Raw genomic sequence first — 26,359 nt, 5'->3', positions numbered from 1 at the left:
AAACTTCAAAGGAATGCATAAGATCTTGCTACACATCTTACCATACACTTTTATAGAAAAGAGTTAATTAAATTTTCTTTCTGCCCAGAAATTATTTTTAGGCTAAATTAAGTACATGGGGTTGTAAGGTTTTGGAGTGTTCTCTTTTTCTGCTTTAGCTTTGCAGCTGATTAAACAGCCAAATGCTTATCTGGATCAGAAGTAATAAGCAAAGGGGCATCCTTAGGCCAGTTATCAGTTGAAAACAATCTGAACTGTCACGTACCCAAGTTTCAAAGAACAAACTCAACCAAATGGATTGAGCAATGTGCAATACTGTTTACTGGTGATGAAGAAACTTCCAGGGGGAAAGACGAGCTGTTTAATAGCACACATTTCTGAAGGCATGGATGTGCTGGGGAACTAAAAGACCATACTGTCCTTGTGAGCCCTGCCTGGTGTGGCATGTGGACCCAGTCAGATGAGGCAGGAGTTTCCTTCTTCCCTGCCTCCAAACTGGGACTGCAGCTTATTCTTGGGTTAATTTCTGTTGAGACTTAATTTATGTTCGCTCACTGGGAGGGGAGGAAAAAAAGAGTGCTAGTTATCTGAATATACAGCATTCAAGTATGTTTTGCAGGGACAATATTTCAAGTTATTAGTCTCAGCAATTTAGATAAGAACATGTACTTTCCTATGAAAGACGAGGCACAGTGTCTTAATATTAATACATGACACAGAGTAACCTCATGTGATAAAGTACCTAGATAGCTCGACAAAGGGTAAATTAGAAATGCCTGGGAAGATATATGATGCCATTAGTAAAACATACAGATTTATGTGACATTAACTTCTCTAGGGCTGCAGAAGCAGAATTGTTCTACCAAAGCTGCATAAATGTTTTGCTTCCCCCTCAGATGCAACAACAAAGCACTGTGAGATCTGTGTAATCCAATGGGTAAAGTGCTGCCTACAGTTCAACACACTACCTTTCCCTTCAAGTTTTCTTCTGAATCTTTTCGCATATGGCTAGGTTTCATATTTTTGAAAACTATGGCTGATGCCTGTGATGGTAGTAATGGTTTGGGTGTGACTGAATAGAAAGGTTGGATGTTCTTCCCTGGCATAGCGGTATCTTGGTCCCCAAGAGGAATGCCTATATACAGCCTGGGCAGAGTTAAGCAGAAAAGGTGACCCTTGAAGAACAGTTCTGGCCATCAGCAAGCACTGAGCATAGAGGTATATGAAGTCTATCTCTTACTGACCACACACCAGGAAAATAGAGGCATTGTCGCTGTCTCCAGATTCAGAACCTGGGATCTCTCTTGCAGGAGGCACCTATTTCTCTGCTGAAAGGGCCTTTGCCTTTCATTTGTAAGGTGAGTGGTTTTTAGCAGTGGCTAGCACATTTGGGAAATGAGCTGGGTCTCTCCTCAGGGTGATAGTACTCACCTTGCAGGACAGTGGCTGCTCTGGGAAATGATAGACTTGTAGAGAGGGGCTTACAACTGCACACAAGAAATCAGAGATTCACAGAAATAACTGTACAAAAGAAGGAAAGGCTGTTAGCTAGACAGAGGCTAACCATGGAGTGCAATTAGGAGCAAAAAGGCATGTGAACGATAAGGACAAGGATGTTGCTAGACATCTTTGTAGAACATTTACTCTGTAATCTCTGCAGGATCAGAGGATGGGAGAGTGGCTGTCCTCTCTGGGAGAGCCCTTTGCTGTTTCACATTGACTATTGCTGCTGTGAATTATTCATGTTCTTTTTGTCATGCCCAGTCAGGCTCTGTTTTGCATGCATGTAAACTGAGGACTGGGTCAGCAGTGAGGCATGCTCATTCAGCCATGGGGCAATTCTGTACTGCCTGCCAAGAGGGAGGTTTCATTCATTATTAGGTAGAGAGATGTAGCTGCAATTATAATCCTCCCATCACCCTGGAGTATGAAAATGTTTTCTCTCCCATTGGGAGTTCCTTGCAGGGCAAAGTGAACTCAGTTGAGCAACAACTTACTTTAAAAAAGATATATTTTCTACAGTGTAGGGAAAGACTTCATGGTCTAGGAAAGTACTTCCTACTTGCTGCAAGCTAGTGTGAAAGTCAAAGGTCAATCTGTATTGTCTTAAAAGCAGAAAACAAAGAGAAGCTATCAGGGTGCCTTGAATATGGAAAATTTGAGGAATAGCTCAGCTTCCAAGAGAAGAAAACATTTTTCCTTGAACAGAGTGTCTAGTAAACTGAGGCTTATTTATCTATTGAAATTACTCTTTTTTTCTCTTTGATTCAACTGTTAGTGTGTATATATATTCATATAAACTGTTTTTGAGGTTGTTTTGTTTTAGTTTTGATACAAATTATTAGTAGGTGCTATGGAAGGTGTGCAACATATTGAGGAATTTTTGTTGGAATAGTAAATGTCCCCAGAAATTTTAGAATCTGAAGTTAAATCTGACCACACGTTCTCAGGAAGACTGTTAGTTTGCTGAAGGTTAAATGTGAATTAAAAAGCTGCTTATAATAAAAGTCATCTTGTCACTCAAATTTTGAATCCTTTTGCATTTGGTAAAATGTCATTAATAATCCATTACATGTAAAAGCACTTCTGATATAAAAGGTCCCAAGGATCTTTGCAAATCTGAGTTTTGTGCCAAACCTCATTGAAAGTATTGTTCAGATTCCACAGAAGAGACTGAGGCATAGTAAGCCTGAGAATTTTATCATAATTTACACAGGAATTGGGAAAGGGAACACTAGAAACATGATTCAGGGTTAGTAGGCTAGTCACAGGTGAACATATGATAGTCTTGACATGCATTTTTTTTGTCAGCTGGAAAAAAACCTAAAATGTCTACTGCATATAGAAAGGGTATAGGGAAGCTGACAAGTATCAGAAATGCTGACTTTGTACATTTCAGAAGAATTTTTCATTTTTTATGAGGAAAGTTGACCAGAAACAGCTCCATGGTGCATAATCCTTTATTGGTTAGGGGTTTGTACGTTCCATTTTATTGTTCATGGCATATTTTTTTTTTAATCTTGTAGTCTAAAATGGAACAAGACCTCACTTTTATGATGTGTAAGCATATATTTTACCTTTATTTTCATAACTTCCAATGTAAAGGATTCCTCCAAGGAGCTGTAGTTGGATTAATAGAGCTGGAGTCTGGGGCTCCGTGGAGCAGGGAAGTCCTTTACATCCATTCCATAGCATGCACGGTCCTGGCTGTTCTACAAAAACAAAGATGTAAGGGTGTTATTTGGCAGCACTGGTCCTTGGTAGTCACAGGATGAAGGGTCTGATGAAAGGTCTTCAGTGAGTTTTCAAACATATCGTGAAATAGTTTGTCTATGAAACATCAAGGAATTTAGACTTTTTTAGATTTTATTCAAAACCAAGTTCTTTGTTTAAAAAAAAACAAAAACAACAAACTTCAAAAATATGGTCATAGTAACTGTTCATAATTCCTTTAAAGTCAAGAAATTAAACTATTAATTAAACTATTATAGTGATTTCTGAGAAAAGTGGAAGTTAACATGTAAGAAACCAATGCTGAGTTTCTGGCCTTGCTGAAGTTGATGATGAAGGTTCAGGCCTATCCAGTTGTCCATTCTGAGATCTGGCAGTCACACCGTTTTTGGCTGTTGACTGCTTTTAGCAATAATCTCCGGTTGTAATGCACCATTTTTTGGATGTCTAGTACCCTAGGCTACTAGATGTCTGTAAAACCAGTACAAACATTTAGTCTGTACATGCAGAGTGTTTCCATTGCACGTTCTAGTGTGCCTGGTGCTTTAGATTGATTCCAATTGAACATAATGATAAGTGGTGCAGTAGAAATTATCTATATTTCCAATATAGATAATATTTCAGACTTACTTATTTCAGCTTGTAGTTGTTGGCAGATTTGAGAACTCTGCACAGAAATTATGATGGTTTAATCAATTCACCATTCCTCTGAAGTGAATGAGTATGTGCATAATTCAAAGCTTCCAAACAGTCTTGCTAATTTCACATTTTATATTGTCACAGACAGTCATACAATGTAAAACAATAGTCTGGCTCTTGTGATAGGTCAAAGTTCTGTTTGTGCTTTCATATTTCTCCTTACTTAATTTGGCAAATGGACGTTCTTTCTGTCAAGGAAAAGAGGCCAAAACAAAGGGCATTTTTTTTCTCCAAGTTATTTTTGAAATGCCTTGATTCTTGGATGTCCGATTAGGATATTTTAGACCTGGCTGTCATTACCCTGGAAATCAAATGCCATTGCAGTAATTTAACACAGGCAGCCAAAATCATTGAGAGCTTTTGAAAAACTTCATTTACACATACTTTTAATTTGACTGCACAAACCAGGAAGGCACTAATTAAAAGCTTGACAGAAGATTCAGATGTTAACTCTTATGTATCAGTTTTAACTAAAATAAAAGCATGACCTTTCAAGGACCAAAGATGGGATCCACTGTGTTTTTCTTTCTGCTGTTCTCCATAAAACTTTTTCTATATCAGAAGCCTGTTTCAGTGCTCAGGTTACTTCCTCTTTTATGTCTATATAAAATAAACTAACTTGTGAAGAGCTGTGTATGATATTCACATGCAACAAGAGTTGAATTCTATGGAAGCTTGAACTGTGGGATTTGGACCAATATATCAGGCTGGGTTGTGTGCTTCTCCCAACTCAGTGACAATGAGAATTTCTCTGTGTGGAAGGACCTTATTTTGTGAAAATCTAATTAGCATTGTCAGGACCCTATGTGCAGGAAAATCCTGTGAGGACAGCTCTGTCTGATGCTTCCAACATCACTGCAAGATGGAGTGATGGGCGACCCAAGAGAAACGTTATTGTATTCAAAGGATGAGACTTTCAGCAACTCATTCAATCATTATTATTATTTTTCATGCTGGTCGTCAAGTGTCACCCTGGTGTTATTCATGATTTATCACAGATCTGACAACGGACCCAGCCTGCATTTTAAAGCAAAGTTTGTTCTTTTAATTTATAGTTCCACTGACTTTATTTTTTTTCAGCATTTCCATAATGTTTTGCTTTCTTTTCCTGCCCTTAACATAGTAGTAAGAAAGTGAACAGCTATTTCCAACAACAGTATTGGTGGGGATCAGGCAAAACAATGATTTGAGATGCTATACCAAACTCTCTTTTAGTCCCAAATTAAAAGTGTTGTTAAAGTGAATGTGTTTAGGTTTATAAAAGTTCCTATCTGCTGAAGACAGTTTCTCACTTTGGGCTCTGATAGGTCATCTTCCCCAGGCTTGGGTTATCCACCTACAAAGAATGGACAGAATGGACAGTCTCAGTAACGTGTGGTCCTATGTAGCTGTAAGATGATACTTCCTTTCTAATTATTTTTAAGTAATCTTTAAAAAGAAACCTTCATTCTATAAGGTAAAATAGCATAAAAATCTAGCTGTTAGGCATCGCTCTTCATGTGTTGATCTCAAAGTTCTTTACAAAGGAGCTTGGAATTGTTTCCCCATTTGTCAGTCTGAGAAACTGAAGCACAAAAAGGAAAAACAACTTGAGCTCCAACACCAAAGTAGAGCTGATGCCAACCAACTGATTTGTCCACTCTTCCACACTGAGCTTGGAAGGGCAACAATTTGACAGTCCAAGTAGTATCAAGCATGCTGATAAAACCATTGAAATGTTATTCATCACAGAGATGGATGGGATGTGAATACAGGAAAAATACTTTTTACAGTAGTAAATGGTAAATAGAGTTGTACTAGATGACAAATGTTTTGAAAAATCCAGTAAAGGGCAGAATTAGATTAACTTTTAAAAAGATTCAAGTAATAGCATAACTTGTGCTTTGTCACATGACATTTTAGCACACACAAGTGAGCCAGACAACCGTGTTATTTTAACCTACATTCAACATTCCTATCAGTAAATCTGCACAAAGGGCCCCATATCCATATCTTCTGCAGTTCTATCACAAAATCTCTTTTTTTGCTACTGCCTGGAATTTCATTATGAACCATTATTGATGTAATACTAAACCTATGGAATCTTAAACATGTCTTAAAATCTGTGGAATAAAGTAGACTCCTACCAAATAATAAAAAAGCAGTACCAACAGAAAACCCTGCACCTTTTTCAGATGGTTCATTAATTTTTTCCCAAACATGCTTTAACTACAGTGTCTCAAAACAAACTTGTTTCAATAGATCTGTTTTCCTGTAAATGTTATTTTTCTTTTCTTCCCTCCCCTATTCCCAAGGCACTATTTGATGTTTTTTTAAATCCAGAATATCTGTTATATGCTGCCCTCTTTTGCATGAACAGTGTCTGAGTTGCTTCTGGTTGCTGTAGGTGCCTGCCTTTGGGTTTTTTCCTGGGATTGTGGGATCCTGTGAGAGAGACTTTCTCATCTTTATATTCGGAGATCTTCCAATGTTTCATTTATATGTGATATGAACTGTACCAGTCTGAAGAAAACACTGAATTCTGTCTTTGAGAAGCACCTCACTTCACAAAGGAGGGTATGATTTAGACTGTATGACTTAAATAACTTTGAGCTATAAAAAGTTGCCTTCATTTATCTGGGCATTTATCTGTACTTTAAAAGTAGCAGATCTTCAGCAGCGAAACCAGGAAAGAACTGCTTTGTAGTCTATAGAAAGGCATGTGCTTGCATTTTCTGGAAGTGCTACAGAAGTTGTCCTGCTGGAGTTGGTATTTAGCACAGAACCAGAGCTGGCCAGAGGTAGAAAAGCAGGATGTGGGGCACAGGGTGTGTCACGGTACTCGGTGTCAGGGTCAGGTACTGACCCTGAGGAGTTGTTGCTCCATGGGCTTTCCTTGCACTGGGCACTGATGTGAAAAAGGATGGATTAGAGGGAAAGGGACCATGTCCTGCATGCTCATGTATATGCTTGGCTGCTAGGATCGATCAGGAGCTATGCTTAGGAAAAATGACTCACTGCTGGCTGCCTCACCACAACGCGTGGGAATGAGCTGAAGCCAGAGCGGCCTCAGCCAGAAAGTGTGAACGTCCATTAATACTCACTCGTTGCTGCACTCGTTGCCGTGGCTACTTGTCTAGCTGTCTTCTTGTTGCTCAAGAGTAAGCAGAAGTTGTAACAAGGCTTTGCCATGAGTTTGCTGCCTTATCTTGGGATGTGCTTTTATCTCTAGATGCATGGCTTTTACAGCTTTGTTGTGTGTTATGCCTCTGTATTGCCGACACAACCTTCAGGCTCATCCAGCTCTCAGCCTGCTGGTGATGTCCTGATGTTATGCTGGGTGCCTGCTGTCAACACAGCATTTGCTAGCATTGCGTGTTTGATCCTCGGTGCATTCCCCACTTGTAGAACTGTAATTGTCCTCCTGATGCCTGTTAGACAACCCCTGCTTTAGAAACCCAGTGTCTTTTTGAACAAAGGGTGCATTTCAGCACTGTAGCAAAATCTGTCTAGGCAAAAAGTTGTTTGGTTTGTATTTTATTCTATCAACAGCACACAGTGAAACTCTTGAGAATTAAGTTAAACAAACTAAGTGTGAAGTAGAAATTACATATATTTAATAATGTAGATTGCCAATGGTCAGTTTAAATGTGCAGAGGGCACTGATTAAATCTGAAACTATGTACCAACGTAGGAATACCTATAGAGACAGAAGTGATAGTATGAGTGAGGGGCTCAGCAAGGTGTGGCTGGGTGCTAGAGCAGATGATGCTTTAAATTCCACCCTTCCTTTATAAACCTGATGACAAACTTGTCAAAAACAGCTTTGCAGATTTAAACAACAAAACCAAACAAAACCTCCCTCCCACAAAACCCTGTCTCTTTAGAATTTTCTTTCCTTTGAGCTATAAATTCACTGCTGATACTGGCTTAGGAATTGGCTGGCTGCCAAATAGAGTTGTCCCACAAAAATGTACAGAATCTCTATCTTTGTCTCTTACAAAGAAAAACATGAAACAAAAATGTCAGGGGAAAAATGTGTAAAATAGGACATGACCTTCTCTGGAGTGAGACTTAAAATTCCTTCAAAAAGCTACCCTTTTTTTAAAAATGCAGATATTTGTTGATGATTGATACCATAATTGATAAAGGCAGTTGGGTTGGTAGGTGGTGGATGTTCTAACCAAAAATGTCTGATCAGAGATTATTACACAGGTTTCTACCTATACATGCAGTGTCAATGCATATATGGTGTTTTGTAGATTGACAAGGAAACAGCACAACATGTTGCTTTTTTTCCCCCCCCATTACATAATTGGATATGGCATATTATTATCATTATTGTCCTGTTAACACCAACTGTCAGAAATTCAGCTTAATTTATGAGCTATGAAAGGGACTAAGAGCTGTACTTTAAGATAGATTATAGCTAATTGTGCCTTTTCACATCAGTGGTGAAAAATACAGGAGAAGAAAAAATGCTACTTTTCTTGAGGTAACATGCAAACATGCTTTAGATCTCTGTAAATGCTGTTGGAGCAGAAATTAAAGGACTTATTTTAATAGGTAAGATAAAAGTGGTAAAGCAAATACATTGTTGTGGCAGGCAGAATTGCTGTTTTGCTATTTTAACTGAATTCCTTTAAACAATCATAATATAAATATTGTGAAAAATGACATCTTGAGGATGGTCTTCAAAAGCACACGAGAAAGTGCATAAACTGCAGCATATTTCACCTATCTGTCATCATCTGTCTTCAGCCTGGTGATACGAAAGAGTTGGAAATTTGCATCCAAGGATGACTACCCTATTGAGCATTTCAATTTGGTGTTACTGGTTGCATTGGAAGATATTTTTGCCATTTGCCTCATTTAAACTGTCTACAGCCTAAGTCCACTTGGGTTATCAGGTCTTTTGACCACAGACATTGGATAAAACCAAGCCAAGGAATTCCCAGGGAATGCCTGCAGCTGGAATTGCTTGAAAATAAAGTGATTTAGTGCATATGTTGCTTTCCTCTGAATCAATGCCATACCTGATATGGTTTTGATGACTCGCTTGGCTGCTGTTCGTGCTGCCTGCTTTAGTAGCCCTGAACAAGGGTTCCAAGGATATTCAGAAATTCATGTTTGTTTTCTATATTCAAATGTTTGTGCCCTAATGGGGGAGTTGTCCTCAGCATTTTGGCCAAACCAAAATTCAAAGGGTATGGCATTTTTCCATATCTGGGTTATAGAAAAGATGATTAATCCCTTCCTAAGAGAGAGAAACTAGGTAGTTCTTGGTGCCATCATTTTTGTTTGCTATTGCAGGATCTATCATTTAAGTTTTCCTTCCCATGTTTAAAACCACAGAACAGGCCCAGTAGGATTCCCTTGCTTCGAGAAACTCCAGTGCCTCATCCTACTTTCCAATAAACATGTAGCATCTTAATCCTATTATGTACCAACGTGGGAAGGGGCCAGTCCCTAGGCCACAGTATTTGTGAAATGGGATGTGTGTGAAGCCCTGCAGCTCTTCTTCCTAAGAACTCAGGCCTGATTTTGCATGTCCTGTACTCACGCAAGTTGGGTTGTGCTGATATAAAACAAGCATCAGTGTAACAGTAAATGAGAGCTCATGTTCATTCATGTCACCCGAACGGCCTAAAAATCATTAAAATGTCATGCTCTAAATTAATCTGAATAATTTACAGGCACCCTAGGGTTTTAAGGACTAGCTCAGAAGACTTTTTTTTTTTTTTTAATTATTATTTTATAGTGTACCATTTATTTATTTGTGAGGAAGGGAGAGGGAGACTATGCTAATACAACCTAGAGAATCCAGCTTGCATATCATAGTAGTCAAATAAAATTGAAATGGTATGAACTTCTCAAAAATATTAGACTGTGATAGATGAATGCATTATGATCTAAGCTGTAATGGCTTTATTTTCTGGAAAATGATCATTTCCTCCTTCCTAGGAAGAACATAATTTAATCTTGGAAAAGAACAATGGAAAAACAAAGATACAGTTTGCTTATAAAAATATAAATAGTCTGTTTCTGTGTTTGGAATTAGCTATCTCTAGCTGTAAAATTATGGAAGAAAGGTAGTACTAATCACATGAAGAGGAAGAGAAAGTTTATATTCTTCTGCTGTTTGGGTTTTGTACCCATTCCTCTATTTCTCCAGCCTGGTAATTTTAGTTTTGTTCATAGCTGGTCAGTATGTAAGTAGGTATACTGGTGAGATGGACTATAGGAAAGACTGAAGAAATAGATTGGGAAATCCATTTGTCTCATAGTTTAGCCTTATTTAGAAAAGAAATGCAAGATAAATCTTTGAAGCCCTCTCAGCTTTTCAGTACATATGGCATCCAGAGATTGTGTAAATTTAATCAATTTTGTTCATCCTCCAGCAAACTAACTTGTTGATGGTGTCTTTTGCATTTAATATTTTAGAGGCTATATGGTATAAGCAGTAAAAGTACATTTACAAGTGGATAAACTGTTCTTCTGCTTCATATCCTGCCTAGTCATTAGTGGTCACTAATTTGCAAGGTCTTTCAGAGAGATGTTTCATTATTGCTGCTTTTTAGGAGAGAATTCAGGTTTTTGTATCTTTGTGGGCACAGATGTTATGCATTGTAAATTCCATCATAACTAGAAACTATATTATGTATAATAGTCACTGAGTTTTACTGAGGAATTCTTGAAGATGTGGCATAACGAAACTTTATTTTATATATATATATATTGCTACTGCATTTTGGACTACAGAATAGAAACAGCCTATGGAAGAAAAATATGTTATTGGTCAGGTATATGTATGTGCATGTATATTTTGGCTCTGCCTCAACAAACGTGTGCCTAACTTTAAGTAGGTGAGTAATCTTGTTTGGTTGGTTAGGAGCATGCTTAAGCACCTTGTGAATCTGGGCACTTAAGAATGAGGTGCTGACGTTAACGTATCACAGGAAACAAGCCTAAATGAAAGCAATGGAAATTAGATGTTCTTCTGATTAAGACTAATGTCCACCTTTGGAGCTTTATCTCTGAAATATCTCAGCAACCAGGAAGTTCCAGAAGTTAATGATGCTTAGCTCTGCTATATTGCACCTTTAGATTTCATTTTCCTCATCATACGTAGATGATAGTGCATTTCTGTATTTCATGGCTAGAGCGAACTATGTGGAGTAAGCAATGCAAAATCTGAATTACTCCTGAAAGAACTGGATCACTTAGGGAAGCTGCATGATTCTTGAAAGCCATGTCAGTCCTTGGATTTTATAAATGACCAGAGTATTTTTGTGTTTTATTGGTGCAAAGATGGCTCTAGATTTTTCTCCGGATTAGCAGATTCAACTGCTATTGCTTTTAATAGGAGATTAACTGAAGCTGAGACAATCCAGAAACATGCTCAGAAGCATCTGTGATGCTCTGAGAATCTGTATCCCTTTGCCTAGCTATCCTGGATTTGGCGCACCTCTGAAAGCATGGGGTACTTCAGCACTTACTGCAATGCTGTTTTAGGAAGGTCCAGATTAGTTTATTGAAGGAACTGCTGCCTCAGCTGGACATGGCTGTTGTTTTCTGTCTTGGCAGTTCTTGGACCAACAGAAGTGTTTCATTTTTTTTTTTTTTGGTAAAGCAATAAGGGTACAAGTTGCATTCAGTCAAGGTGGAGCACAGTACTGTATTTATTTTTGAGATTTTCATTCTCCCATCCTTCCATCACATGCTATCTTAAAAAAACCTAATTTGACAGGCAGTATAGGATTATAAGCAAAGCCCCACAAATTCTCTCAGATAAGTACCACCCCACAAAACCCCTGTTTATGGATTAAGAACAGTGCAAAAATACACACCATCACTGAAAGAAGCATCATATAATTTCCAAGGTGGTCTTGTAGAGCTTAGTCAAATGTCTTGGTCTCTATTAATCTAATACTCTTGAACGCATATGCTGATTGTGTTCATTAGGTGGAGAAGAAAGGTATGCCTTGTATTTGTCTAATTAAAGGTTGTTTGTGAAGCCAGCTCATTTTTAAGATATCTTTCTTCAATAGAAAAATAAAGCTGCGTTTGACTTTGAGATACCAGTCTTTTGTTTTTTGGGTGTGCAGATATTTGTAGTTTTGTCTTTTTGCCACCTTTATGGATGAAAGAGATCGGGAGCCCCTAGCACCCCTGAGCAGTTTCCCAGATGGTTTACCTCATTCCATGTGGGATTTCCATATCTACTCCCCAAGAATCTCCCTCCAGTCCTCCTGCTGAGGCATCTCTCAGAGGCAATTTCCAGTCTTACCGCACACAGCCCAAACTGTTATCATTCATCCTAGCTATTACTTGGAGGTGGCTGCTCTATTGCTTTAATAGTCACAAAGTACCTGTAAAGACAAACAAGCTGCCACTGACAACTGTGTAAATGCACTCCAGTGGCTATGCAGAAAAAGCCAAACATTTTTGCATCTTTGACTGGAGGTATCCCACAATCAAGGAACCATGCTGGTCTATAGCCAAAACAAACAGGGAATTCCCTCAGATATTTTTAAGAAAATGAATCATGAGGGAATAATCAGGTTTGGATCCATATTAATTGCTGCAGTTCAGCTATTAAAATTCTCAGCTTTGAGACTGATGCTTCCCAAGGTGTTCTCAGGGTTGCATTCTGTTGCGATTGGGTTACAGTCATGGGAGCAGGATCAGGTGCATGGAGTAGCTTTCCCTGCAGGTGGAGGCCACTCTTTTCCCTTAATTGGACTTCAGATATGCATAATGCAGAATTTGCCAGAACTACCCTTTCTCAGTTGGGATTTCCTTGTTCCTCACGGAGGAGTTGCTGGAGAAAATTAAGGAGCTGCAATCCAGTTTACTCAATGGTACAACAGTACCTAGTAACCATAGCAAGGCTTAAGATCTGATTTTCTGCTTTTTAAATCATCCTTACTGTAAAACTATTCCATTTTTTGTGCACTCTTCATTCCCACCCATAAACCCACAACTTTGTCTTTCCAGTGCCTGTGATAATCCTTTGGTTACTCGTGAGCTGAAGAGGCAGCATCTTCCAGGCTCAGGGACATCATAACTGGTGAGATATACTATTACTGTTTATATTGTGTGTTTTTCTTTTCTGGAGGTATTTACTGTTTATTTGAGAATTATTATTGTGAGCAGCACTATGATTTTAGCTTAGTTTTCATCAAAACTCAAGGTCTGGTGTGGAAATAGACTGTTCTGGGCTGGTTAGTATACAGCTTAATTCAATGCAATGGGAAGATACTTTCTGGTAGTCCTTGGCTGAATTGACTGTCAGAAACTGGGTATGTGGGAGTTTTCCATGTAACTTTTCCTTCTGATGGTGTTTTATATGTCAAGGATTGTAGGTACGTGCATGATAATCTAGACCAGAGAAATTCTTCCACGTTGTGGCTCTTGTGGTCCCTGGACACTATGTGAATTTGGAAAGGAGCATTTCTTCCTTTGGCAAGACTAATTCTCATTTATCTGTGTACATTAAACATATGCATGGCCATCTTTTTATGCTCACATCAGTTGTGTACACAGGTAATTATTTCAGCTTAATAGCTATACTTGTCTTTCTCCTATCGAAAAATTATTAATATGGAGACTATTATATGTCATTAAGGTAATATTGCTGAATATGTTATCAAAGCCAATGACAACATTCTCTGGGTGTTCTGGTTTTAGATTGATAGGTACATGTAAAATATTTCTGCTTTCCAGGTGGGAGGAGATTTGCCTTTCAAAAGATTGTTGCTTCAACACTTGACAGGAGTAATGCTAATAATAAACCTTCCCAGGCTTTACTTGTTTTACAAATGCAGTTTAGTGCAAATTGCTCCAAGTGAGGGAACTCTACTGTTTTAACTACATGGGTGGAAGTTACGTCATGTAGCAAATTTTATTACCACACTGATCCAAAAGGATGGGACATTTCTATAAAATAGCAATACAGTTCAGACTTACAGTAGTGATCACTAAGGAAAACAATTAAAAGGGATTTAAAACTTAAGCGACGAAGCCAGCATTGATGAGGAAATGACTTGCCTTGAATGGCTAATCATCCTTATGGTGGAGTTTGCTGAAGACCTCTCTGAAGTGTGAGGACCACTGTCAAGGGCTTGGACAAGGAGTATCACAGACCCGATCTTGATTTTTTTTTTTTTTTTTTTTTTGGTGAGCATCCTAAGAAGTCACAGTGCTGTACATGGCAGAGCTGATGGCTCTGTCTGTATTGCTTCTAGTGAGTGAGGAGCAGACAAAGCCTTGCCTTCGAATCTTGTTGCCCATTGGTGCCACTTTTCTAGTCAGCCTTTTGTGATAACTAGAGTTCACCAGAGCCCTCTCCCACTGTCTGTCTTTGTCAGAGCCCTAACAGCACACTAACTCTGTGTGGTCAGCGGTAATGTGCCTGCTCTTCTGAGCTCTGGCTATCGCAGCCTGGGGTGGGAGATGAGGGGAGACAGAGCTAAAACCAGAAGGAGAAACCTATAAACGATCATTGGACAGTATTGGATCCCACACATACCTGATTTGCAGGTAGAAGTGTAGAGGTTTCAGTTCCAGGTGTCAGGAATAATTTATCCTTAAGAAGTGGAAAACTATGTATTATACAGTCGGTGAGCTGCCCCAATGAAGTGGAATTATTTTTTGAGGTTGTTCACTATGATGGCTAAGAGAGAGCTGGTTAGTTCTGTAAGGATAAGGTTTTGGGCAAATTCCCAGCCTCCAAATGTTTGCAGGCAGACTTGTCCATATTTGTGGTATATTTGAGGTCTAGTGTTCCTCCTTTGGGCCATATATTTTAAGAGGAAATGTTAATGGAAGGAAACATTGTTGCAGAGTAACAGTCTTCTCTGAAGCACTTTTCAAAGAAATGTTAAGGCCAAAGGTCTTATTATTTTCAGGGCAAAAGATATGGGTCCTTCTGACATTTATTTAGAGCCTTGTCCATCGTTATTTGCAACTAAGGATGAATTCCTGGGAGATTGCATCAGGGGTTATTGTTCCCTAAGCTGAGCAAAGGCAATGGCTGTCTTTAAAATTGTTGCATCCTTTTTGGCACAGAGTTATCATTAAGCAGATAGCAAATAATCATATTTGATGTATTGTGAATTTTTCATTCCTTTGCTCAGGTGCCTCTTAATTCCTTTCCTTCCAATGAAGAACAAAGATGCCTTATATATAAGAAACGGCAGTATGTCCCAAGGGAAATAATTATTCTAAGAGTTTTGATTCTGCAGCGACAGCCACAGTGATGTAGATTATATCCACATCCAACCCGTGCAGATGGTAGGAGAAAGAACAACCTGGTGGAGAGAAGCACTTAACTGAGGTGCAGGAGGCTCTGCTCATGAATGGCTTGGGCTTGGGCAAATAACTGCATTTATCCATGCCTCTCTTTCACTGTCTGCAAACAGAAAGGAAGACTATTACTTTTCTTTGAGACCCATTGCTTGAAAAAAAATTATGTTGCATTACTTTCAACTGAGAATGAAATCTGGTAATATCAGTGCTCCCATAGTGAAACTCAGCATCTTGCAGTTGCAGGCCTTAGAGAGCTCAGCACGCAATTTCTGCATCACTGAAGAATTAACGTGAAACTGAAGGGATGCATAAACCTTGTATTGCCTCACTAAAGAGGCTGAAGGGCAGAGTCTTTGTAATGCCTTGACACTTCCAAACTGTCAGCACCTTTGAGGTGTGCTTATGGACACATGGGTCTGCCTGGAACCACAGGACAGTCCTGGTATATGAGGCATCTGCCTTGTTCATACACATTGCCAGGGCAATGATAGCTAGAGGTGAAATTCTGAAAATTAGAAAATGCACATCATTAATTTTTAGAGGAGTGCAGTAACTGTTTTTCTTTCTAACTTTCTGCATTGGAGAAGAATGGGAATTAAACTGACTGAAAAATGCATTTGACACTAAATCCATTAGCTAAGATCTCAAATAGCATAAAGAAGTTATTTTTCAAACATGGATGTAGTTTTGTATAGACACATATTTTTCTATTACTGTAGAGGAAAAGTCAAAATGAACCTCTAATAGTTAATTGAGTATCATTCCAAAATCTTGTAGTGTAGCATTTTTTCTGCCTATGTAAGACAGTTATCTAGCTTTTTTACAAAGTTGTGGCTAACCTCTATAGGATGCTTTAGAGCTTAGGGAACCTAACAAATATCTCATTGTAGACTAGTCAAAACTACCAGTCATTTACTAATTTCAACATTTTTTCCTGAATTTTATTATTTTACATATTGTTTAATCTACTTTTTTTTTTTTTTTTTAACTGAATGCCATCCACACCTAGAAAAATGTAACTAGTACCCCTTCCTTTCAAAAATAATAATAATAAAAAAACAAATCACGGGGATTGAATGACAGAGTTGCTGCTTCCCTAATGTTTGTTAGTACTATCATATACGCTAAAGTCATTCCAACCAAGGGCATGTGGCAGTACTGGAATTTGATGTACAATCACTTTTTGGGAACAGCCTGTGCCTTGTTAATATAATCCATAAAAGGCTTCCAAACTTCCTGAAACCAGTCCCCTCTGTTTCCAAGTCTGTGTATGATCTCATAGGAAATGATCTGGGAGAGGCTGTCTAACCCTTTTGCATAATCAAGGTGGCATTGTTCTTCTAATGCCTAAAGTGACTTGTTTTGCTGATATAAGCTCAGTGATCCATTTTTCCTGTCACCAAATCCCTGTTATCCGTCTTCACAATGCTTTCAGCAGTGTTAGATTTGAGAATGAGAGGACTGAAGTGTGACTTTAATGTCATGATCAAAGTCAGTCTTTCATTTGTGTTGTCACCCTTTTTTCTCTCATCTATTAAAAAAATCCTAAACCTTGCTGCTAAATGAAATATGACAGAAGGAAGAAATGCAAGAAACACAAGTGGACAAAGTTTTTTTTTTTTTTTTTTGTGGTGGGCTCAGATGGAAACAAGTAAGCAATCTGCACATTGCCAAGTTTCATAAACAGCAGCAGTAACCAGAAAGAGTTCATATAGATTGGATATTGGTAAACCTCTAATGTGTACATTAGCTGTAGATATAGAAAGTGTATTCTTGCACTGGAGCAAGAATATGTAAACATCCTCTTTCTGGGATGTTTACATAAACACCAGAGTGCCTCATACAGTGCATGTTCTTTTATATCCTTGGGAAACCCAGGATTTCCTTAATATATCTAGCCCGAAAGGGAAGCACTCCAAGGAGCTTCCATCTCCAAAAGCCTTGTACGGCAGCTAGTGTTAATCTCCTTTGGCAAGGGACAGAGAGCAAAAGTGTCTGTGTTTTGTTAACTGTGTAGAAGTACAATTATGGTCTAGTTCATGTGAATAGGTAGTAACTGCACCAAAGTGAAATTACAGTGAGGATAAGCAGAGGGCTCTGTGGCACTCTGCTTACTGCAGAGTTGTTAAGTTTGGCACTCAGCTCTGGGATCCAGTCAAACGTTTTCTTAACCATATTAGGTTATATGGAAATTGGCCAGCAAGCAATAGGCTTTTGATGTACTTATTGTTTGTGCACATATTTCATGGAGTAGAAAGCCACTGTTTTTCTTAAGGATTGCAGGTTTAATAAAGTAAGACAAATTGAACCCTTTAAAATTTGACATTAAATTTTGATAGCAAAAAAAAAAAAAAAAAAAGGTGTTTCCTAAGACAAAGGAATCACAAGTTGACATTATTATAAAGGAAATGTGTGGCTTCCTTGTGCTTTTCTGCTTTTCATCCATTGATCTTGACCTCAATAAACGCCCAGTAGTGAAATATTATGCTGTTATTCAGGTGAAAAACAGGAGTGCAGTGAACCTGACTGCCTAAGGCCCAAGCATACTTATTCTTGTTGGCAGACTTGTCAAGGGAGGACAAACAAGTGGATGAGAGAGTCCTTAAACTGTTGCAAGGCTGTTTGCTCAGGTTTGGCAAACGGAGCCTTCTCCATCCTGACGGACTGTCAACAAGATCCCCTTCTGCACTGTGTCCTGGAGAATATGAGGAGAAGCAGAAAACTCTAAATATTGAGTCGTTTAGTTCTCTTATTGCAAATCATCCAAATAAATGCTGGAATAGGATCTGGCATTTATTTATGTGATTTTTCTTCAGGATGGTTGGATGAAACAGGATCCACAGCCTTGCTGTGGGACACACTCATGGGCTGGTTCACTTGTGTCTGGGAGAATCCAATCAAAACTGAAGCTTATGCCTGGGGCAGCACAAATGCAATGACCCAGACATAGCTGTAATGCCTCAGGGTTAAGGATCCCTGAAATCCCTCCAGCTGGGGTTAGCGTATTTTATTTGAGAAATTTCAAAACTTGTTTTCAACTAAAAATTTCAAAATAGATTCTTTTTCAAGAGTTAGCTGTCAAGTTTTGTATTCTTAAAAGACCAGAGTTTGAGAAGTGGGAGTGTTAGTTAAAGTATTATTAGGTCTAACCCATAGTCTAGTAGATTTTACTGTTAAAATTATTTTTTGATGAATGTTTTCATGATTTTAAATTTAATACTACTGCATGCAGTTTTCACTTTCACTTCACTATAAAATCATTCTCTGCCCTTGCTAATGCTCTTCTAATATGTGTAGACAGTTGTCACATCCACTTCTCAGGATTTAGTTAGCTCTTTTTAATTCCTCTCTGTAGGTCAGTCCCTCTCTGCTTACCTAACGTTCTTTATAGCTCTCTTGTCATCTTCCTCTGGATTGTTATCATTCAGGAAATGAGTTCTCCACAGCTGAGTGAAGTATTCCAGGTGTGATCACCACAGAGCTGTTAGGGATATTACCTTTTTGCCCTGTGAGGTTGCCTTTATATTTCCTTTAATATTGCTTGAACTCTTTTTGCTGCCACATCATGCTCCAATGTGGTGTATACTCTAAAGAACCTGGAACAAACATGTCCAGCTTTAAACCCTTTGAGCTGTTTGATTTAAAATTTTGATGACACCTTTCGAAGATGAAAAAATGGCTGGAAGATGCCCTGAGTTTGTACCTAAAGACAGGCCTATGTTGTTGGGAGGCTGGAATCATCCTGTGAGTTCTGACCCTGCTTTCTGCTGATGGTGTGATCTTATCAGAGTCATTTAACCTCTTGGCCCCTGTGTCCATATATGTTAGAAGATAACACTATAGTAGCTATATTTTGTAAGGCTGACGTGAGGGTCAGCATAAGTTTGTACATGATATAGAAAATATAAAGAAGTGGAAATGTAAAATAAATGGGTGAGAGGCTGAAGCAAACCACATTATATGACCTGAAAGCTTATGTTGTTCAGGCTTGAGAAAACTGAGGAGCACTATCGTCAAAAATTGTTTGTGCATAACCATTTTTCATCTTCTTTGCTAAAAAAGAAGGGAACTAAATCAAATGAAGAGGATGAACTCTGCCAAGTGTAGCCCCTGCAAAGTTAAATAGATGACTACTGAGAACACATCTTAACGTGTACAAATTTGCTTTGTTTTGCCCAGCTGTTGATTTTTATTTTAAGAGACCTGAAGAAGCAAGCATGCAATCAGCTGAAAATCTGAAAATCTTGAAAAAAGAAGCAAGCCTGTCTTTTGTCTAGGTGTGTTCATATCAGTGCAGTATAAATGTAATATTACCAATTGAACAAACAAAAAAACAGCAGATCTAGGAGTGGAGCATAGGGAGAATAAAACATTAATTTTACATATACTCTGAACTGGTGACAGTTCAGTAAATGGTGACACGTGACACTTCTTCTGAACTCAGGCTGGTAATCCACTTCCTGGCACAGCATATGGATTTACTGGATTAAAGAAAACTGTGTCAGACCCCGCTGCATGAAGCAGATGCAGCCAGAAGCATATTTATCCACCTCTCCCCTGCCCATCGTCTTTGTGAAACACAAAGCTGGTGAAGTTTTAACTGCAGAAATATCCAGTTGATGTTAATTTGTGAGGAGTTGGTGTTATTGATGGTATATACCTTGTGAAGAGCTCTTTGAGTGTTGTAACATACCTGAGAGCCAGGCTGATTCATGGGAAGTCTTTTTAATCAGGAGTGGTAATGTTTATGAGAGTTGGGAAATTTGCAGTAATGGTCCCTGAGGCTTAAAAATACATCAGTGATTTACAGTTTTACTAAGCTACATTTATATTTGGAAGTAAATGTTGTTAGGTGGCTGATGATAAACGTAATTGGGAAAAAGAGTTTTCTTGGGGATGGTTCAAGTGTATATAGCTGGTTATAATTTGGCAGTTCAAAGATTACAAAACCAGTAGTGTCAAAGTTACTGCTCAAGTGAAGGCTTTTGCTGTAGACTATAGCTATAGTTTAGGAGTGAAAGGTGCATGAAAGTTTAGAAAAATGCAAGGAAGATGTGCTAAGGTGCATCTGCTCTTGGGGAACAGAGGAGGTTACAGGTGACTATTCTGCATTTTCCACCACACATCATATTAGGACAAAAAAGATGGAAGTGCACCCCTGGTGCTGAATTCACTCCAAAGAAATAGGGAAGGGATAGAGTCAGAAACACTTTCATTCCCCTTTTCCAATTTTATATCTAGCACAAAACGGAGCTCTGTTTTAGGGCTGCAGTTCAATTCTTGCACAAAACACTTCTATTGGATTTTGGCCTAAGGTGAACTTCCCAAGAAAAGCTGCTGTCTAGAAGATATTCCAGCTAAAATCTTCTGAGGGCAATTTGAAAATGTTGGCATTGTTTAATCTGAACTGTGATCCAGCTTTAAATATAAGAGGAACATACGAGGTTCTGACTCAGATGTAAATGTCTCCTCTGTACACTGTCCAGCTTGCAAGTGAAGTGAACAAACAGAAAAACATCCCAATCAAGCAACCCCCTAAATGACCACTTCTAAAGAATATGAAAATAAAAAAAAAGTTGCGTAGAATTTACATTTAGCTAGACTAAGGACATAACCATAGATAGTTATGAGCAGAGGACAGTGTCTCCTCAGCAGGGACAGGAGATTGTGCCTGCGTAACAACACAGAAAGTAGAGATGCACATTGCACTTGCTGAAAGTGTAGCCTGTATTTGGCTGGGTTTGAACAGCATTTGCAGACATCCTTCCTGCCATAGTACTGTTGTCAGTCTCACAACTAGCTCAATTGTTTAGAAGAGAGCTGGGTTTGGAGCCTGGTCCCCACAAAGGTCTTCCAGTGTTGACTTAGTAAACCCCACGGTCGCCTAAGTATTAAGTTGAGCTACCCAGTTATAGGTAAAAGACAGTTTTGCTTTAAACTAAGAGGGTCTTGGACCCTTCCTTCCAGCTCTTTTTAGATTTATGCTAAAGGATTCACCTGTATGAAGTGAATATGCCTGAGACAGCAGTAAGGTGAGGTGGATGGGCCCACAGGGAATACAGGTCTGTTCTGAGCCCGCACACAAGTCTGGATGAGCTGGCCACAGCATGGACCCAAACTTCAAAGCTTCAGTGAATTACAAAATAAAGCAGCGTTTTGGGGTTTTATTTGTTTTCCTAAAGGTGAGCCAGCACTATGAAGCTAAGATCTGAGTGTGTTTTTGATCCAACCTCCAATTCTATGTGTATGAAGGCAGCTATTTTGAAGCACTGATTGATTCTGGCTTACCTATGTTCTTCTTGGGACAGAACTGGGGTGTTGCTTTGGATGTGTTTTTTTTTTTTTTTCCTTTTTTTTTTTTTTTTTTCTGTAAACCTTTCATATTTTCATATGCCTCACTCTGTTATGTAACACAGAATTACTACTACTTTGTGTTTTGGGGAAAAGTCTACTGCTGCATTTTTTCCCCTCTATCTGTTCCAGAATTTTAGTTAATCAAATTCTTGGCAAGATGATTAAGTAGCTTGGATATAAAAGATTTTGTTTTATGACTTAATAAAAAGTGTGGATGTGCCTGTGAAGTTAAGGGTAAGCAGATCTCATGCTCCAGAGTGGAAGCTGAATGCTGAGGGATTTGGAAAAGAATTCACCTGCCTTATCCTGCTTGTTATTGCACAATCTGATCATTGAATCATGGGTTTATCTTCTTCTGAATACCTCATAGTCACTGTTGGAATCAGGATACTGAAGTTGGTAGGACAGCAGCCACAATGGGTATCGCTGATGTTATTCTCATGATCCGAATAAAAATAACAGAGCAGAGCTCAATAATAAAAGGAATAGTATAAGTAAATTAAATATGCAGAGAATTTCCAGTGAAAATAGTAGTATTTAGGGGGAGATTTTTATGGGCAGGAAATAGTCACTCAGTAAAAGTCAAAGCTAGTAACTGGCTGTTGTATCTCTTTAGAGTCTCTGAATTTTCAGGTTCGGATATTTTTGCTTTAAGAAAAAGAAATGGAGTTAATGGACTTTAAAACCGTCCTCTTGGCAAAAATAAATTAAAAAAAATCTGCATCTTGATTTCATTATACTTCTATAGCTATTCCGATCTGGCATTAGGTTGGGGTTTTGTACATCGATTTGATGGTTATCTATGGTTAACACAGTGTCCATAGTCAGTATTTCGGGTTCTGGTTTTGTTACATATCATTGATTTCTGATACTTTTTGGCTATAAGGACATACTGACTTGCCAGTTGAATCTTTAGGAATCTTTCTCTGCAAGTGCTTCTGTAGAGAACGTAAGGACTTTCCCTTCCTGTGGTCTTTTGATGAGCTCCAGTTTACTGCTGTTCTTGTTCAAGACACATGCATAGCACTTATACTGAAATTCTGGCAGGTGGTGTTGCAAAATGCAAATTCTAGGCCAGAGAAAATGTTGGTAAGTAATCCAGTCCATCCTAGTAGCCCAAACGAAGATTCCTACTTAAATGGTTTTTGAGTGGTGTTCCCTGTTCTGAAAGTGTCCCATGCAGAGCTTTATGTTTTTCCTCAGTTGATTTGTAATGGTGTTTAATTATCCTCCTCCTCACATAGTTTCTCCTAGTGTCTTAACCGATAGGGAAACTACTAGTTTCAAGGTTTAGATTATCCATCTAATTTATGTTATGCTTTGTCTGTTCTTCCCTCAGTGGATATGAAGACTTTGTCATTCTCTTCTCCCTTAACACGTATGAGGACACTTACCATGTCTTTTAGGTAAATTGAAACTTTCCATGGAGGCTGTGTCACCTAGATCTCTGATAACATTTACTGTCCTCTTTTGGACCCTTGTGCAATTCCCCAGCTTTCCCAAAGCAATGCACTTGCAGATGGACTCAGGACTCTAGCTGGGAACTGACCAGTCAGTACATGTTAAAAAATGGAGCATTCTTTGTAATTGCTGTGTTTAGAGCCATATGACATTATTTCTCCAGGGACATACGCTATCAGCTCTGTGTGTTGGGTTTTATTTATTTATTATAAGAACTGAGAACTACTGCCTTGTTTAGTAGTTCACTATCTGTTACCAAACTAATATGACTTTTGGGGAGATCTGGCCTTTGCATTCAGAATTCTCTAAGCTGAACATTGCCTGTTTTTGCATGTTTTGACACTACTCGATAGTGCCTTTACTCACAGTTCCTGTCTTTTATAGGACTTTTTTAAGCAATTAATAGCAAAATATGTATCAATGAAGAAACTTGTTCTTTTTAATCAAATGACTTAAGTTGCAAATGTATTCAGGCACATTAGGACCAAGTGGCTTCATGGGAGATATCAAACTGAAAAACAAAACAGGCTGAAATAGGGAGGCAAGCCCTAGAGCAAAGAGGGAAATGCATATGAAATGCTTCAATGAGTTTTTGACAGTCATTAGGAGAACAGCAATTAGAAAAACACTTCAGGAGAGCAGGATGGATCTGGAGCCAAGTTTCTTTAGCACCTATGGGTGTGCTTCATATTCAGTTTTAATATCTGGTTTTAGAAATCTTGAGAAGAAAGTGGCAACGCTATGACAGAAGAACAAACATGTTTTGTTGAAAGTGGAGCAAGTCTCGTGGAAGATAACATGTTATTAGAGGAGAAGCCACACTCCTTCCACACAAGAGGAACAGCTTAAGGCAAGGTACTTGCTCCTCTAATCCTCTTTGTTTCCCCACAACTGAAAGACTTTTGGAGTCTTTGAAGTGAATTTACCATAGCAGTGAGGGAATCATCCAGATCTATACTTGGTCTTCTGCAAGCTTCCTAGACACTCAGATGAATGCTAATGAGGAAGACAACATGTACCTCCCCCCCAAGTATTAATTTAACATCATGTACATTGGTAGCAAAGCAATTGTCAGTTCCTAACATCCATTTGTCACAGTTTGATTATGCTGAATTCAGAATAGCAACCATGTAGTGAAAGGTTCATATATGTTCTTTCACCATCATTTCAAGCCAACTTCTACTTTGTAAAGGAAAGAGGAAATGAAAAAGTGTGTATGTTATAACTCTGCAGTAGAGCAAAATCTCTGGAAATAAAAGGCTAAATAAATACAGAATTGAACTTTGTATTGTAATGAAAGATAGCGGTGAGAGTTCACAGAGTATCTCTTACTATAATTAAGTAAAGTCTCTAATCTTTTGAAGAATATGAAGTTTTTACATTATTTTCCCAGGTGTGAGTGTAGCTGATGGAGCCAGAGTATCCATGGTGAACTCTGTCATAGCCAGGGAGCTCTGTGTGGATCAAGCTGAATGCGAATGTGGTCAATGTGACGAGAATAAAAGACTTGCTAAAGGAATAAGCTTTCTTGCATTGGTGGCTGGCTAGCTACAGTATTCATCTTTACAAATATCAAAGTTCACCTCATAGGGTAATAACTGATACCCTGCAGACTTTCACTGTGCTAGGAATAGGAAGTAACTGCTGTTTCAAACTTTCCCATGCACTGAATGAGTAAAGACATATGTTTTTAAGCTCACCACCTTGTCTTTCTTTTTGAAAGTGTGCTGAAAGTTTTCTGTCTGACCCTAGAAATATCTTGTGCACATTACTGTGGTAGATACATAGACCGTTTATGTAGTATGAGCTTTTACAAACTGTTAACTGACATCCACAGAAACCTGAAATAGGCTTTCTAGTAGGTTTTGGGTCAAGATCTCAGTTATAATAAACATATTGGAAACTGTCAGGTATGCAAAGGTAAACACTTGTTTTCCTCTTCACAGTGTAACAGAAGTGTAAACACATTTAATATTTGCTTAGTAATGTAATATCTTATTTATATAGACTTATGAAGAAAAATCAAATGTTTTCCTTTTCCCTTCCCACCCTTTCCTCTGGGGCATTGTTAGTGTGTGTGCATATTTGATCTGATCCAAACCCAGGGAACTGAAACTTTTTTTCTTTTTTTTTTTTTTTTCCACTGGCTGGATAAATTTTGGTCATTTTCCCAAGTCTCAGACATGTCAGTCCTGTCATTTCTCTTTCCTCAGATCTGTCTTTGAGTTCTTGTCTCTGTTACAAAGGTATGGATATTCAAGAAACATTTAAACTGCACTGTGGAAGTTGAAGTCCCCTTCTTACTATTAGGTCATGGTTCAGTGATAACATAAATTGTGCATTAGGGCTCCTAGTAATTAGTAAGAAACATTGTAGTTTAGACATGTAATGCAACTCTGGTATGAATTCTCTCTGCTAATTCATATCACTAGCAAGGAAACTGACAGGTTAACTACGTTGGCAGGATTTTTGTTGGATTAGATGTTGCCTATGCTTGCAAAGCTGTCACAGGGCTGGTATAAATGTGTAATGCTCTGTAAACGAATAGGACAATAATGCGATCACAGATGACTGAATTTGCAGTTTTTGGTGATGTGTGTGCATAAACCTACTGATTGTGAAACCTCAGTCTCAGGTAACTAGTCAACCACAGTTAAGAATGCAAACTACTAAATACTTTTTTTTTTTTTTTTCTCCATTTTTTTTTTCTTTTTTAGAATTATAGGTGAATTAATACACTTACAGGAAAGAGTATGTGAATGAAGGGAACAACTCAGTTATCATCTTTTATGAATCCTGGTGTTATTTATGCCCTTCGAGCTCTGTAAACACCCATTAAAACCTTGGTGTATGTCATCAAATTTTTAATGCTTTTTTAATTACATAGCATCTGTCTACTCTTGAAATCTGGTTCAGATGACTAAAATACACATGGAAAGAGGGAGAATAATTTTAGATATTTTATGAATGGCACAATGAGAACTCAGATATTAGTGTCCCTATTTTTTAGCTTGTGGTTTTGATGTTTCTAGGTATGCCTGGTAGATTAAGACATCACAGTGTTAACAGCAGTTATTGCTTTTGTCATACTGGAGGTGTTGCCTGTGCTTGAAATAACAACAATGGTGGTAGGAAAAATAAAATGAGTTGTTTAATGGTATTTAGATAAAGTTGACCTTAGAGTTGAATGCCATGGCTCCAGTGATGTGCCTTGGCCACAGGTCTTTCCTGTCTCTCTAAATAAAAATAAAGTGAAGCCAGATAAAACACGTTGCCAGTTAAAAAGACTCTTTGATGGGGTACAGCTTGGCAAATAGAGAGC

General features: G+C 38.3%; 1 protein-coding gene across 1 annotated transcript in view; it reads left to right on the top strand.

Moving 5' to 3' along the window:
* LOC137844078 (caldesmon-like) overlaps positions 1-26,359 on the top strand; it is a 190,756-nt gene that overhangs the window by 28,208 nt on the left and 136,189 nt on the right. Inside the window, 1 exon segment of the mRNA XM_068660045.1 lies at positions 12,910-12,982. The gene's annotated coding sequence lies outside the window, so the exon portion shown is untranslated.

This window comes from Anas acuta, chromosome 1, assembly GCF_963932015.1.
Source record: "Anas acuta chromosome 1, bAnaAcu1.1, whole genome shotgun sequence".
Lineage (NCBI taxonomy): Eukaryota > Metazoa > Chordata > Aves > Anseriformes > Anatidae > Anas > Anas acuta.
This window is presented reverse-complemented; position numbering and strand designations above follow the sequence as displayed.